Genomic DNA, 13,717 nt, shown 5'->3' on the forward strand with positions numbered 1-13,717 from the left:
TGTTTTGTTTGAAGCACGGAATTATTAAATAGCAGAGCAGGGGGTTCACACATTTTTTCCTTAAACTGGGAAACCAGATGAGAGATGATCTCTCCCCTCTAGTGGGTACTGGTGAGGCCACACCCTGAGTACTGTGTCCAGTTCTGGGTTCTCCTGAACAATAACAAGATGAACATACTGGAGAGAGGACAGTGACTGGCCACTAAGAGAAAGAAGATCAGGGCATTTCTCCCATGAGGAGAGGCCGAAAGAGCTGTGACTGACAGCTGGAGATGAGAAAGTTCAGGGAGATCTCATCAATGGGTATAAATACCTGCAAGGAGGGAGGACAGAGCCAGGCTCTTTCTTTCAGTGGTTCCTAGACAAGACCAGAGTGATGGGCACAGACTGAAACATGAGCAGCTCCCTCTGAACATCCAGGAACATTTTTTCCCTTTGGGAGTGACCAGGCACTGCCTGAAGTTGCTCAGGGAGGCAATGGAGTCTCCAGCCTTGGAGATATTCAGATGCTGTTGTAACACAGATCTGTGCCAAGCGCTCTAGAATGGCCCTGCTTGAGCAGGCAGGTTGGACCTGATGACCTCCAGAAATCCCTTCCAATCTTAACCATGCTGTGATCCACCTAAGAAGCAACCTTTCTACAGAGCTCAGTATTTCTCTCTTCTATTCGTAAAGGTGCTTCGAGCCAAGAACATGACATAAGCACAAAAATATGCAGCAAGTTATTGTCAGCTTCAGCATCTCATCTACCAACACACAACTAGTCTTGATTATATCAGAGCTTGGAGTGTAGCAGTTTCAAAATCAGCTCATATTCACTAAAGACTACTCTCTCCTGACACCAAAGTCCCATCCACTTACTACCATTGCTTCCTTTGCTCCCTGCTAACAGCTGCTCAGCTGCCCAGCACAGACAGGCTGAAAATTAACAGGCTGAAAATTAACCTCAAAACCAGCTCTTGCCTGCGTCAAGGACTAGATTCCAAGCACCATAATATGGAAGGGGATAGAGCAAGGAATCCACAGCCATGGGAAAATTTGTTCTGCTGGGCAGCATCATGGTCTAATGTCAAAACAAGCCAAAATGAAACTTTGCAAGGGCTTTTAAACCAAGCTCTTCCCACATTTCCTTCCTTCTTTCTAATACTCTGCTATAGTGTTCTGAACTTTTGCTATAAACTCAAGCAAAACCAACAGGGCTCTACCATATTAATCTATCAGAATCATTACCAAAAAAAACCCCAAATATGCACACAATAACATATGACAGTTATAGAGCACCAGTATCATTTGGGTTTTCAGCATCTAATGGACAGCAACGTTAGACAATCCTGTCCAGAGAAGCTGCAAGATAAGGCAAAGAATCAGCTTCAGTACAGCCACTCACTGATTTAACTAAAGCAAATCTGCCAACATAATTGAATCTAAGAATTAACTCTCAGCTAATCTGTTTGTACTACCAATAAGCCTCTTAGCTGGTCAACCATAAGCAGGATGACTATATGGCATGACTTTTTGCACCCTAATCAATAGGCTCCAATAAAAACAGAAGTATTGATGATTCAAAGTTCAAATAGAGGACAGTTTTAGACAAAGAATAGTATCAGTGAACTCCTGAAATTAACTTAGGAAACATCATGCTATTCACTACAAAGTAAAATAGAAGTGCTTGTAAACTCACAGCTATCTCAGTCAAACCACAGAGTAAGCAGGAAGACTTTGAATCAGACACCAACTGGTATCTTGGAAAGCCTATGTTAACAGGAAGTTCATTCTCAAGATTTTTATCTCTCCAAGTAGCACTGATCCCACAACTGAATACACAAAATTGAGGCCTCCATACAGGTGCAGCATTCCAAGGTGTCAGTGGCATTGCCTGTGGAGCTTTAATGATATGTACATGACCAGGGTAACATATCTCCACAGCACAGGCACTGCAGACCACACATCAGTTTTACAGTTCCAGTCTTTCACAGCTTCATACCCACAACTGACATGCCATCACTGTCATTTAGTGACTAGAAAGTAGTTCTCTTACTTACTATGTTTTTATGATAACTCTGAAAGCCACTTGGTGTGCAGTCACTACCAGAACCTGTTCCTTTTCACAGCCTTTCTGAAGAACACAAGTGACAATCTCACTCCCAGCAGAATCAAAGAACAACATGATCATCCTAGGGCATGATGTCAGTATGCCTTTGGTCATTTAACATGCAATTTAAGCATATTTATTCTTAAATGTTAATCTTGGTGGCAACATTAAACTTCTTACAGGGGCAGAACTGCCAGGTACATCTGGAGAAAAGGAACAGTTCAAAAAGGAAAACAGAACTAGTTGTAAAAGCCTACCTATCAATAACATTCTTCTGACCAAGAGGAAAAAGCACAGCTACTATGCCCCTACTGTAGTTATCATGACTCCCAATAGTACAGACCAGCTCTACCAGTTTGGCTGTTCTTGCACTATTATGGAAGTATTGGGAAATAAGTACTGTGTGAAGTCAAATGACAGTTTTGTAAGAGTTAAAACAGGGTTATTCAAAGATACACCAATTAAGTACCTAGCCTAATACTGGAGACTTATTACAGCAGGCACTCATTTTTACTGAGGCAGAGGGAAAGCTGTATTACCCAAAATTTTTAACAAAGAATACACAATTCTCTGCAAATTAACAAGAAACCACCAACCTTGAGTATTACTTACAACATACAACACCTAGACAGCCCAAAACAAATGATGTCCTACAAATGCTGTTTCTGGTCCTGGCAGAAGGAGCACTTAAACCAACCCCAACCCTGGAAATCAACAAAATTTAAAGATTTAGGGAAGAAATTTATTTCAAACAAATGTAACTCATACACTGCCTTCCTGCTTAATTATCCCTCCTCTCCCAAGGAAAAATTTAAATAACATAGGAAAGTGCTTTGAAGAAAAATGTGTACAGCTTTTAGAAAGGGCAATAGGTTTGGTTTTAACCTCTTGCCTTTCAATATTGCAGATGCTGCCTCAACAGCACTCATTCTGAAAATCCTTTTTAAAGAACTATTAAAAAAAAAAGTATCTTGCATTCAGTTTACAGTCTATCACAGCAGACACAATGACAAGTTTTAGCATTTTTCCTTTTCAGTATTATAGCAACAACAGTATGAAACAATAATATTGATCAAGTACGCGTTTAAAACAAAAATATTTAACCTGCACTAATTTCTGCAATACTAATCTCATTATTCTATCCCAAAGCAGATTGGCTAGAGTACAAATAAAATCCTCAGAGCACACTGAAAGATTAGGATCGAATTACTTCTACAAAAGCAGCTGGTAATCTGTTACAGGAGACAGAATGCGTGAAGCAGCAAGGAGCTCAGGCGTGAACTGCGGCAGAGAGGAACAACAGAAGTTCCCACCAGTTCCAGGCAAATCCTTCCAATCTGATCTTGCTCTCAGGTATGTGCAAGTTCGCTTACTCCCACCAGCTCTCACCTGTGTTCCACAAACTGCCAGAGTGCCAAGTTAACAAACATTAACATCCATGGCAAAACCTGTGTATCACATCCTGGTCCTGCCTCATTAGTCAGGACTCTGGATTAAACTAGTCAGACGCTCAGAGGCTGCTGCAGCAGCTGGATATTTCACTGGGATTTTAAGCACCTACATATCAAACACAGGGCACCACATATATAAATGCATGTGCCTAATCACATTAATGCTTCCCTGGCATATTGTTGTGCTGCCCAGTGCTCTAGAACAGGCACCAAGTTGCAGTACGATTTTTTATTCATAATTGAGCAAAAGATGAAGAGATGATTTTTGTCTGGTATGGGATCTTTTTGCACTAGAGCCAGAGATCCTACTTCTTTCCACTATTGTCATCCATCACTCAGTTCAATCCGCGGGCAAGTGAGAGTTCATTCATGCAACTGACAGAAACTTTTGTTTTACTTCAACAGAAATTTACATTCTATCCGTTCATACAGCCGTCTGGTCTTCACTCAGTAGTTCACATTAAAAGCTGAAAACTCTTGCCTTCCACTAGGATTTTTACCATCCTGTTTTTCCTCGCTTGCAATGCTGCTCATTGAAAAACAGTGAAGTAAGCTTAATGGCTTAATATAATTTTCTTATTGTCATCACAGGTTGCTCTGACTCAGTCAAAACAGGTTACAGTGCCTCAGAGAAGGCACAGTTTTGTGAACATAGTCCCTGGGCTTGGAGACAACACTCCCTCCTCCAGGCTTCTTCTGGTAACTCCGAAGAGCCCTACTAGGACAAACATGTTTAAACCCAGAGTAATTCCAGCACAGGTAGAAGAAGGCAGGGCACTACAAACAGTACATGCAACTGCGTACACACAGCAGTAAAACAGACACATATGGCAAACTGGTCATCATAACTGCTGTTTGGTTTTGTTTTAACTTTTTGTTGTTGTTTGCTTTTTGGGGCTTTTTTTTTTTTTCTGCTGCTGCTTTCCTGATTGCAAAAACCATTACACCCACGACTTAATCTCAGCGGACTGAAAGGTTCAAATAAGGTTACAGATTGCAAGGCAGAAAAAAGTATCCACACAGAGACTTCTCCTGAAGTCAGAGAAAGGGAGAACATGAACCCTGGCTCCCACTCTTTTAACAGATGTTCCTTTTCTTTGGAAATTTCCTAACTCTTCCCTAATTTTACCTGAAAAAAACTCTGCTATAGATGAAGTTTCAAAATCGTCAGATGCAAACCAAAAGAGCCACCAACATCTCAAACTTGCTAAAAAACCATAATGGAATATTTTAATCATTTTAAACAGTGGAATGCTGCCAAAAGCTATCCATAATCCCCAACGCTGAAGAAACCGAGTCAGTATTTGCAGGTCCCTCTGCGATGGCTAGAAAGCTACTTCTGCATGCAGGGGCCCTTGTATCTGAGAACAGCAGCAGTTTAGCTGCAAGTAATGCAGAGGCACAATTCTGCGAGCGAGTCTTGACCTTCGGTACGCAATTCCACTCATGTGCTTCTTTCCTTTCAGGGCGCGGAAGGGACAAAAGAGCACAGGCAGCAGAGCCAGACGCAGCGCCCGCCCCCGAGCCAGCCGGCTGTGAAGGTCGAGGGGCCCGAGGAGAAGGAAGAGCGGCTGCACCTTGCTCACCCCCGTTCCTCAGCTCGCCGAGCGCTGCAGGCCTCGCCCGCGCACCGCAGCCCCAGCAGGCGCCCCCCGCACCCGCTCGCTCCTCTGGGAGCGAGCGCGGCCAGAGGCGGCCGCGCCGGTGCCGCCGCGCATCCCCGCCCGCCCCGCACCGTGCCCCCGCGTCCTCCGCCGCACTCACCCTGCTCCGGGCCCCCGGGCGGCGGGGGCGCGGGCGGCGGCGCCCCCGCGGGCCGGGGGAGCCTCGCTGCCGGCGGCGGCCACCTCCGGGCTGCTTCCCCCCTCACGGCTCGCCCCGGGCCCGCGCCGCTGAGAGGCCGCGGCGTGCGGGGCGGGCAGAGCGCAGGGGCTGCAGTGGCCGGCTGGCTGCTGCTGCTTCTCCCTCCTCCTGCCGGCGCCTCATGTGCCCTCCTCCTCCCGGGTCTCTGCTGCCAGGCTGCCGCCGCTCCAGCTCCCCGCTCTCCAGCGGCGCCCGGAGACCGCTGCGAACCCCTCCTGCCGGGCGGCAGCGCACGTGCGGCGGCCGCCGGGCGCTCTCCGCCGCCGCTGCCGGGCGCGGGGCTCCTGCGGCCGCGCAGCCTCCTCAGGAGGCGGAGCGGCGCGGACACCTCGGGGGCTGCGGCGCCGCCCGCCGCCGGCGGGGCAGCAGGAAGGGGCGGGAGGCAGGGAACGCCGCCGGCGGCCACCTCGGCGGCCGCTGGCTCGGTAGTCGCGGCGCTCCCTTTCCCGCCCCCCGGAGGCCATTACCTCACGGCCCAGCCCTGCCACGGAGGAGGGGCCGAGCGTCGCCCGGCAACCGGCCCCCTGCCGCGGGAAGGGCAGGGCAAGCCGGGGACCAGGATGCCCGCGGAGGGCGGGAGGGGTTTGTCGCCGTGCGGAGCAGCCCGAGCGCGGCCGCTGGCAGCGCTGCCCGGCACTGCTCCCACCGCTCCCGGGACGCGCACGACCGACCTGGGCTGGTTTGGGAGGCGGAGAGGGCAAGAATGATTACAGGATGTGTTAAAGAGCAGAAAATCCTCAAAGGAAATATTTGGTATGAATGTCCCGTATACAGAGAAATGTCTCAGGTCCAAGTTCTTTTCCACTCCTTTTGGTGGTGCCCCGCGACAGGACAAGGAGCAATGGCCATAAGCTAAATCACAGGAAGTTTCAACTGAACATGAGGAGGAACTTCTTTACATTGAGGGCGGCGGAGCGCTGAACAGGCTGCCCAGGGAGATCGTGGAATCTCCCTCTCTGGAGACGTTCAAAACCCTCCTGGATGCGTTCCTGTGTAACCTGCTGTCGCTCACCCTGCCTTGGCAGGGGGGTTGGTCCCTTCCAAATCTATCCTGTGATAAATGTAATAATTATGGGGGAAGCGAGAAACCCACAACAAATCAGGACTTCATATATTTGCAGCTCACAGAACTATTTATTGGAGAAAGGTCTGACTGTTTTTGTCTGCTGGCCAGGGAGGAATAGAACTGTGTTCAAGGTTACAGCTGGTAAGACCAAAAAAAAAAAGTTGCAGTTGTGCTGGTGGTGACAGGATTCCAGAAGCATGGAATAACCTCCAGAGAGTGTAAATGAATTCAGGGCTTGACCCCAAATAACCCATAAAAAGAAATGATCCAACCCTTCACAGATGCAAACAAAGAGAATCTCAGATGGGGATGTATGCTTTTGGGTGACAGAAAAGAGAGAAGAAATATTGCAAGGGCAACAGGATCCTCAGTCAGCAGCCTTCTGAGCAGGCATGTGTACAGAGCAAATCCCCTGCTAGTGATTTAAATGGGGCATGTGAGTCAACCTGAAATCTTGGTGCTGCTGCCAAAAGGAACAGTCTGCTCTCCCCACTTCTCCTGTGGAGGACCCAGGGACTCCTGGTTTTCCCAAGGGCTGGTTCTGCTGCTTAGGATTCCTCAGTGAGTGATTCAGTTTACTAACCTCACACAGAACTAACTGTATTTTTTTCTTGTTGGTTTTCTGCCCCATTACTGAACTGATTCACCCTAACATCATAGAAATATGGAGTGAGCACAAAAGATGAGTTGAAACCATTAGTCTGGGAGGAAAGGGACCCACCCCTCTGGTAACCTTGCACTCTTAAATCATCTCAGTAGTCTCATCTAAATCCTCCCTAAAATAGAAAGTCCATGTTACTGCAAAGAAGTCTAACAAAAAACGTTTGTGCCTTCCACTTCTCACCCTTAGCTGAGTCCTGCCATTTCTCCCTTTGTGCTAAATCTTGAATACATGTGACCCTTGCCAGTGAGCACACTAAATCAGGAAGCTTTAAATAAGGGTTCTTTTCTGATTAATACTGAAACAGCTAACTCTGAACTCAGATGAGTGACAGAGGTTGCATAAGAGAGGAAACAAGACTGAGAGGTTGCAAAAGATGGATGGAGCCCCAAAGCAGCAGCTGGGAACTTGTTATAATGTGTAATATAAGGCCAAGACAGCAGTGAGGACTAATGGTCTGTACAGTGAAGGAGAAGTAATTATGAGGAACAAAAGTTTGCTCTGTGCTTTACATATTATAAATAAGAAGCAGAGGGGTAAAAAAAAAAAAGCTTTCAGTTCCAGAAAAACAGAGGAAGACACAGAACAGAAGCACCTTGGAATCCAGCCCAGGAAGAAAATCAAATGCTGAGGGGATAAAAAAAAAAAAAAAAGAGAAGGCAGGCAGAGGGAAAACCAGGAAGTAGAAAAGTGAATATTCCCACTAAACACAGCAAGAAACAAGTGTGCATGGTTGTAAGTTTCTTATTGAGAAGAACCAATTGACCTGTCACGTCTGTAAGGAACAAGGATTTGAGATGTACTGCTGAGACTGAAAAGACTCTTGTTAAAGTGAGCAGAAGTCCTTCACAGTGGGAGAAATGGCAATGACACACACTATTTACACTCAAACACAGTATGTAGAAAAGAGAACTCAGGGCTATGGGATTGCCAGGCCCTTGTATGCTAGGTGTGCATCTGTACACTGGTCATATGACATGGTAGCAATTGTTTGGTAGTGCTGTGCCAAATCCTCCTGATGATTTTTTGGTCATGTGGTGCTATAGTGCACGTAAGCATACTCCTCTGCATTTCTATCACCAGCTCAATTTATCCACCTAATAATTCTAAAGCTGGCAATTGATGTGGTAACCAACTACTTGCAAAAAGTTTCCTAGATTTCTCTGCTATCCTTCTGTTTTCATTATCTTTTCCATTTCCTCTCTCTTCTTGATTTTATCATATGTGATATTATCATCACATGATATTTTCATATTCATTCTCAATTCTGCTTCCTTGATTACATCTCTAGAAGAGACTTTATTTCCACCCTGCTAAAATACAGGACCTTTCAAATGTACTTTTCACCGAGTGTGCTGTTGTTTTTCTTCTAATCCTCACCATTCACTGTCTGCAGAACCTCCTTTATAGCCCTGTAGAGTAATCAAAGAATACAATAAAAGCTTTAAAAGCATTTGAAACCAGTTTAAGAAATCTCTGATTACTTTGCCAGCTGAAGACTCCAATTGCAGCTGCAATTGTGGGGTAAACGATTTTAATCTCAGAGAACAAACTAATTCCAGTGGGCATTAACAAGTGTTTGGAGAGAAAAAAAAATCTCTAAAACATACCCTGTGTTTCTGAATAGCTGCCATGGAGTTAAGAAGAAAGGAGTTGCAGTGCTTTCTCTTTTTGTTCTTCCTGCTGGTACCTGGTGTTGCTGGTTGCCCATTTCTCACACATCAGCGTGAACTAAGTAATGCTGCAAATTCTTTAAAAATATCTATGAAGTGTCTGCAGAACACTGCCTGTACAACATTGTTTCTTATTTAAATGGTGTTTTTTGTAAAGCTGTCATTGCTTTTACCTGAATCTGTATCAAAACACACAGATTCTTGCAAGTTGTCTCACAGAGCACGTGAAAATTAAAAATGTAAGTACTTCTGACTGATTTTTTCTTGGTTGATGTTTGGGGATTTTGTTTGTATTGAAGGGAGTTTTTTGTTTATTTATTTGTTTAGTTTTACAGGATGTTATTCAATGCTACCTTTGCTTGAAGAGTCATATCAGCAGAAAAGCTTTCCTTGTTCAGAGCTTTGTGCTTCTTTCAGCTTGCATCAGGCAGCATCAATGCCTTCCCCTTCTACAACTGCATCTCTGCTGGAAATTTCTTTCCTGTATAGGGGCTGCATCTTTCAGGAGCAGTACCAGATTATGGAATTGGCCTGAAGTGTTATTGTGACTATGACCTAAGGAGAGCTGATGCTGATTTGTGAAAAAACACATGGAAAATTATATGCTAAATAAAAGTAAAATTAAAAAGTAACTTTATGGACCAGCTAAAGCATAAACGCAAGCTGAGAAGAGAAATAAAATGAAGATGAAAAGATTTTAAGGAGAAAATTCATAAAAAATTTCTTCATAGTGCATCATAAATAATAATTATGGCAAAAGAAGCATTATTCCAGATCTTACAGCTTGAGAAAAAAAACAAAACAAAAAACAAATGAAGGCAAACAGTGACTCAGAGGATGGGGTTTTGCACATATTTTGCATTAATGAGATGCAAGTTGGAATAAATAGTTTGTAAAGCTCAGATTAGCATTATAAGTGAAGTCAAGTACACAGACAAAGAGGAAATGAAATGCTAGATAGTGGGGCAATGATAAATGTGCCAGGCATGCATTTTGCAAGAAAAGGAAAAAACCCATGTAATAAAAATCAAATGAAAATTATACCATGGAATGATGATAATACTTCTGACATTGTGAATTTTAATCAGAAAGCAAAAGATATTCTGAGTATACAGTCTGAATCTTCAGAATATGCAACACAAAAGCCATTGCTTGCTGCTGGAACAGTGAATGCTTTGTATATGTGATAAAGAAGCATGCCTCGTGTGTGAGTACAAACTGCTGGATGTAATTGAAGACAATGGGATGTTCTCCTGCCATGTTATACCTAGAACAGATGAAAATAATTCAACCAGCATAGCATGCTTTACACACTGTCTATTGCATTAGAACAAGGAAATTATTGAAATACACACAAAAATATATCATTTTACATAATCTCAAAATTACATAAGCAGAATGGTAGTCACTGAAAAAGCAAAATATTGACAAGGCCTATTCAGCTCCTCTGTCTCAGCAAGACAGTCACCATCATATTTTGGAAGCCAGCAAGTAGGCTGAGGTGCTTAAAATGCTGTCAGTAGTGAACCTTAGAGCAGAAGAGTATCAGCTCTGCCAGCTAGGCTCAGAAAGCTCCTATCAGAGCTGATTATACTCAGAAATGCGATATGAGAAATGCCTGGCAGAAACTGTGGTAATCCATTACAGTTAACCCCATCTCCATAGCAGTTAATACAAACAAACAAATAAAAAAAAGGAAGTTGGTCCTGACTGCAGTATCATATACAGAGCAGTTGCTGATTTCCCAGGGAAACCCAATTATTTTGGGAGGGTAAAAATACCTTGTAATATGCCAACCTTTAATGGTATTAACTCAGAGAGTATTAAAATTTTCAGCATATCTCACCACATCTCTTTCCAACCTTAGGCATATGTAAAGCATTGAGACCATAACAGAGGAAGAGGAAACACAAGCATGGCATACATGTAGTATTGGTGACCTTGCAAGTTGATCCAGTGAGCTGAGATTTGGAGCATTGTTATCTTACAAGAAACTACTAGTAATTTTTTTGCCTCACCAGTGAGGCAAAACTTTGAACCACCGCCTCACCAGTGAGACAAATTTTGAAACATTATTGCAAAACACAAACTGTTTATACTACTCAAAAGTGTAGAGGACAACTCTTCCATTGGGAAAAAATTTTCACACAACAACCCCAGAAAGCACCTAAGAATTTGAAAAGTCATTGCTATTTTCAAATGTCAGAAATATATGATTCTAAAACAGTAAAATCTGAATTTATTTCATGAATGTGAGATGGATCAGTAAGTACAACAGAGTTGTATCAGAAAACCAAGGTAACCAAGGTAAAATCATTATATCATATCAAAATGATAATATCATAACCACATATTAATGTTACCACAGAAATACAAAAATAAATAACAAAGTTTCACTCAAACAATGAAAATATGTGCCAATTTCAAGAGGATGTTGGAAAATAATCTGAAAATAAAAGCACAAGATAAAGATGTGCCCATGTCCACCAATCTGCCAAACGGGTCAAACACCAAAAAAATGGCTTTATGCACTTCCCAGGAATGACAGTACTGTCAAGGCAAATGGAACATAAGAGTATTTTATTTGAGCAACTGAATCATCATACCCTAGATGCCGAGAATAGAAATTCTCTTGAGAATGGGGTCAGTCTGGAATAGAAATAAACACCATGTACTAACAAGATGGGATAGAGCATGAGTAATCATGATATCTGGGGAAAAAAAAAGAAAAGCTAGTACACATGGCAAAATAAAACAATTGAATAGCATTTTCAACAGGCATTAGAGCACACTGAAGAACACATCTTACAAAACACACCTCAAAATTAAAGGCTACTAGTCAGACTTTTGAGAACCAGGCAAAATGTCAGAGGCTTACACAGTACCCATTGAGGGAAGAGCAGTGAAGTGTTTAAGCATGCCTGAACTATGTGCTTGCAATCACGAGATCCCAGTTTGCCTTAAATTAGATCATATATTTATTTGAGAACAAGAATTTGATTACATCTGACTGTCCCGTCTAATAGCCAGGCAAATAGTAAGGCTGAGTTTGCTGCACAGATTGCTAGGAGTATTGAAATGGTGCAAACAAGACAGAGAATATTTTGCATTCCGTTCTTGAACGCTGAAAATATTCCCATAGAAAAGTTCACTGCAGTTGAGTACAATGCTTGAAGTCATGTTAAGTAACAGGAAAAACTCAAGAATAACAGACTGAAACAGTAAGTAAAAGGCCAAAGATAAGAGTCTTTTAATTACAACCTGATCTGTATTTGTAATACTTTATTTCTGCAAGATTACTCTCATACCTGAAGCAACATGTTTGAAGAGAGACTCCTCCATTCTTACACCAAATCAAAGAGAAAATTCCCCATCTGGAGTATATTTAAAATGTGCACTCAGATTGTAAAAAACATACAGACATGTAATGAAATGTGTATCAACAATAAAAAAGTGCCCACAGTTCCTAATAAAGAGAGGCTGGAAAAAAAGGTGGTATAAGTCAATGTATCTCCCTATGCCTGCCTTTAATTGTACTGAAAATTTTTTATCATGGAGACATTTAATTTCAAAAGCTATAAATCTCTGGTTCAAATGTTACTAAACTTTTTTGAACGTTTATTTTAGTGTGTTTCTCTCGCTCTATTTTGTAGTGCTAGTGCCACTATTATATGAAGATTTCAGCAGACTTCATTAATGTTAAAGCTCATACAATCTCACTCCCCCAAAATGGGGTATTTACCCCCTCTGCATAAAAACAATCCCTAACCTGGACTAATTTAACAGAAAGTGTACATACGATGAAAAATGAGGAAATCTGGAAAAAAATACAGTAACTTGATAGCTATTGTGGCTTAGTTGTATCTTCTTGGACAGGGACAATGAAATTGACATTCTAAGATGTGCCATTGAACTGCTGCCAGGACTTGTGTGCAAATGAGCTAATATTCTATTCCTTTTTCTTTATATCAGTCATTCTTATCCCAACCACAGATAAAATACACATTTTTCTGAAATCTAAATAAATTCCTCTTCAAAGCATACTTTTCTTGTGCTTATTAATAGAAAGTGATGTTTACTTACGCATTTGGTTTATTTATATCTAGTCAACTACTCATTTACATTAAAAACAGAATGGAAAAATTATCTTACTTGTGCAGCTTCAAAGCTGTACCTTCATTGATTATTACAAGTCACCTCTGCAATTACTGAAAACTTACAGTGTAAAATGGGACAGAGCCACCAATTTTCTCAGCCTGTCTTCATAGGAGAGGTGTTCCAGTCCCCTTATCTCTTCATGCCTCCCCCTGGACTTGCTCCAACACTTCCATGTCTTTCTTATTTTGAAGGCACCAGAGCTGGATGCAGCACTCCAGGTAGGGTCTCACCAGAACAGAGAGTACAGGGACAGAATGACCTCCCTCGCCCTGCTGGCCATGCTCCTTTTGATGCACTCCAGGATAACTCTGGCTTTCTGGGCTGCCAGCCCACACTGCTGGCTCATGTTGAGTTTTTGTCAACAATAAAGAGGGATTTCAGGTTTTGGGTTTTTTTCCCCTTTTCGACATTACAGGGGTTTAAAATCATGCTGAAGTCTTCTCAAGAGTGGGAGTAAAAAAACTGACCATCTGTTATCATGCTACCTAGAAGAAACATTGAATCCTTCCTGCAGGTGTACTATTTCTTTTTTCAATATTGGTTGAAATGCATCAATGGGTACAAACCTGTTAGGAGGTGAAAATAAAGGTGAGACAATGAGAAAAAACCTGAATTCTTTACAGCTTGCTCTAGAGCAAATGCTTTTAAATGTTTTGTCAGAATCACAGAATGCTTTGAGTCGGAAGGGACCTCAAAGACCATGTAGTTCCAACTCCCTGCTGTGCCCAACCTTTTATTATACCAGGTTGCTCA

The sequence above is a fragment of the Camarhynchus parvulus genome, chromosome 2 (assembly GCF_901933205.1).
Source record: "Camarhynchus parvulus chromosome 2, STF_HiC, whole genome shotgun sequence".
Classification (NCBI taxonomy): Eukaryota; Metazoa; Chordata; class Aves; order Passeriformes; family Thraupidae; genus Camarhynchus; species Camarhynchus parvulus.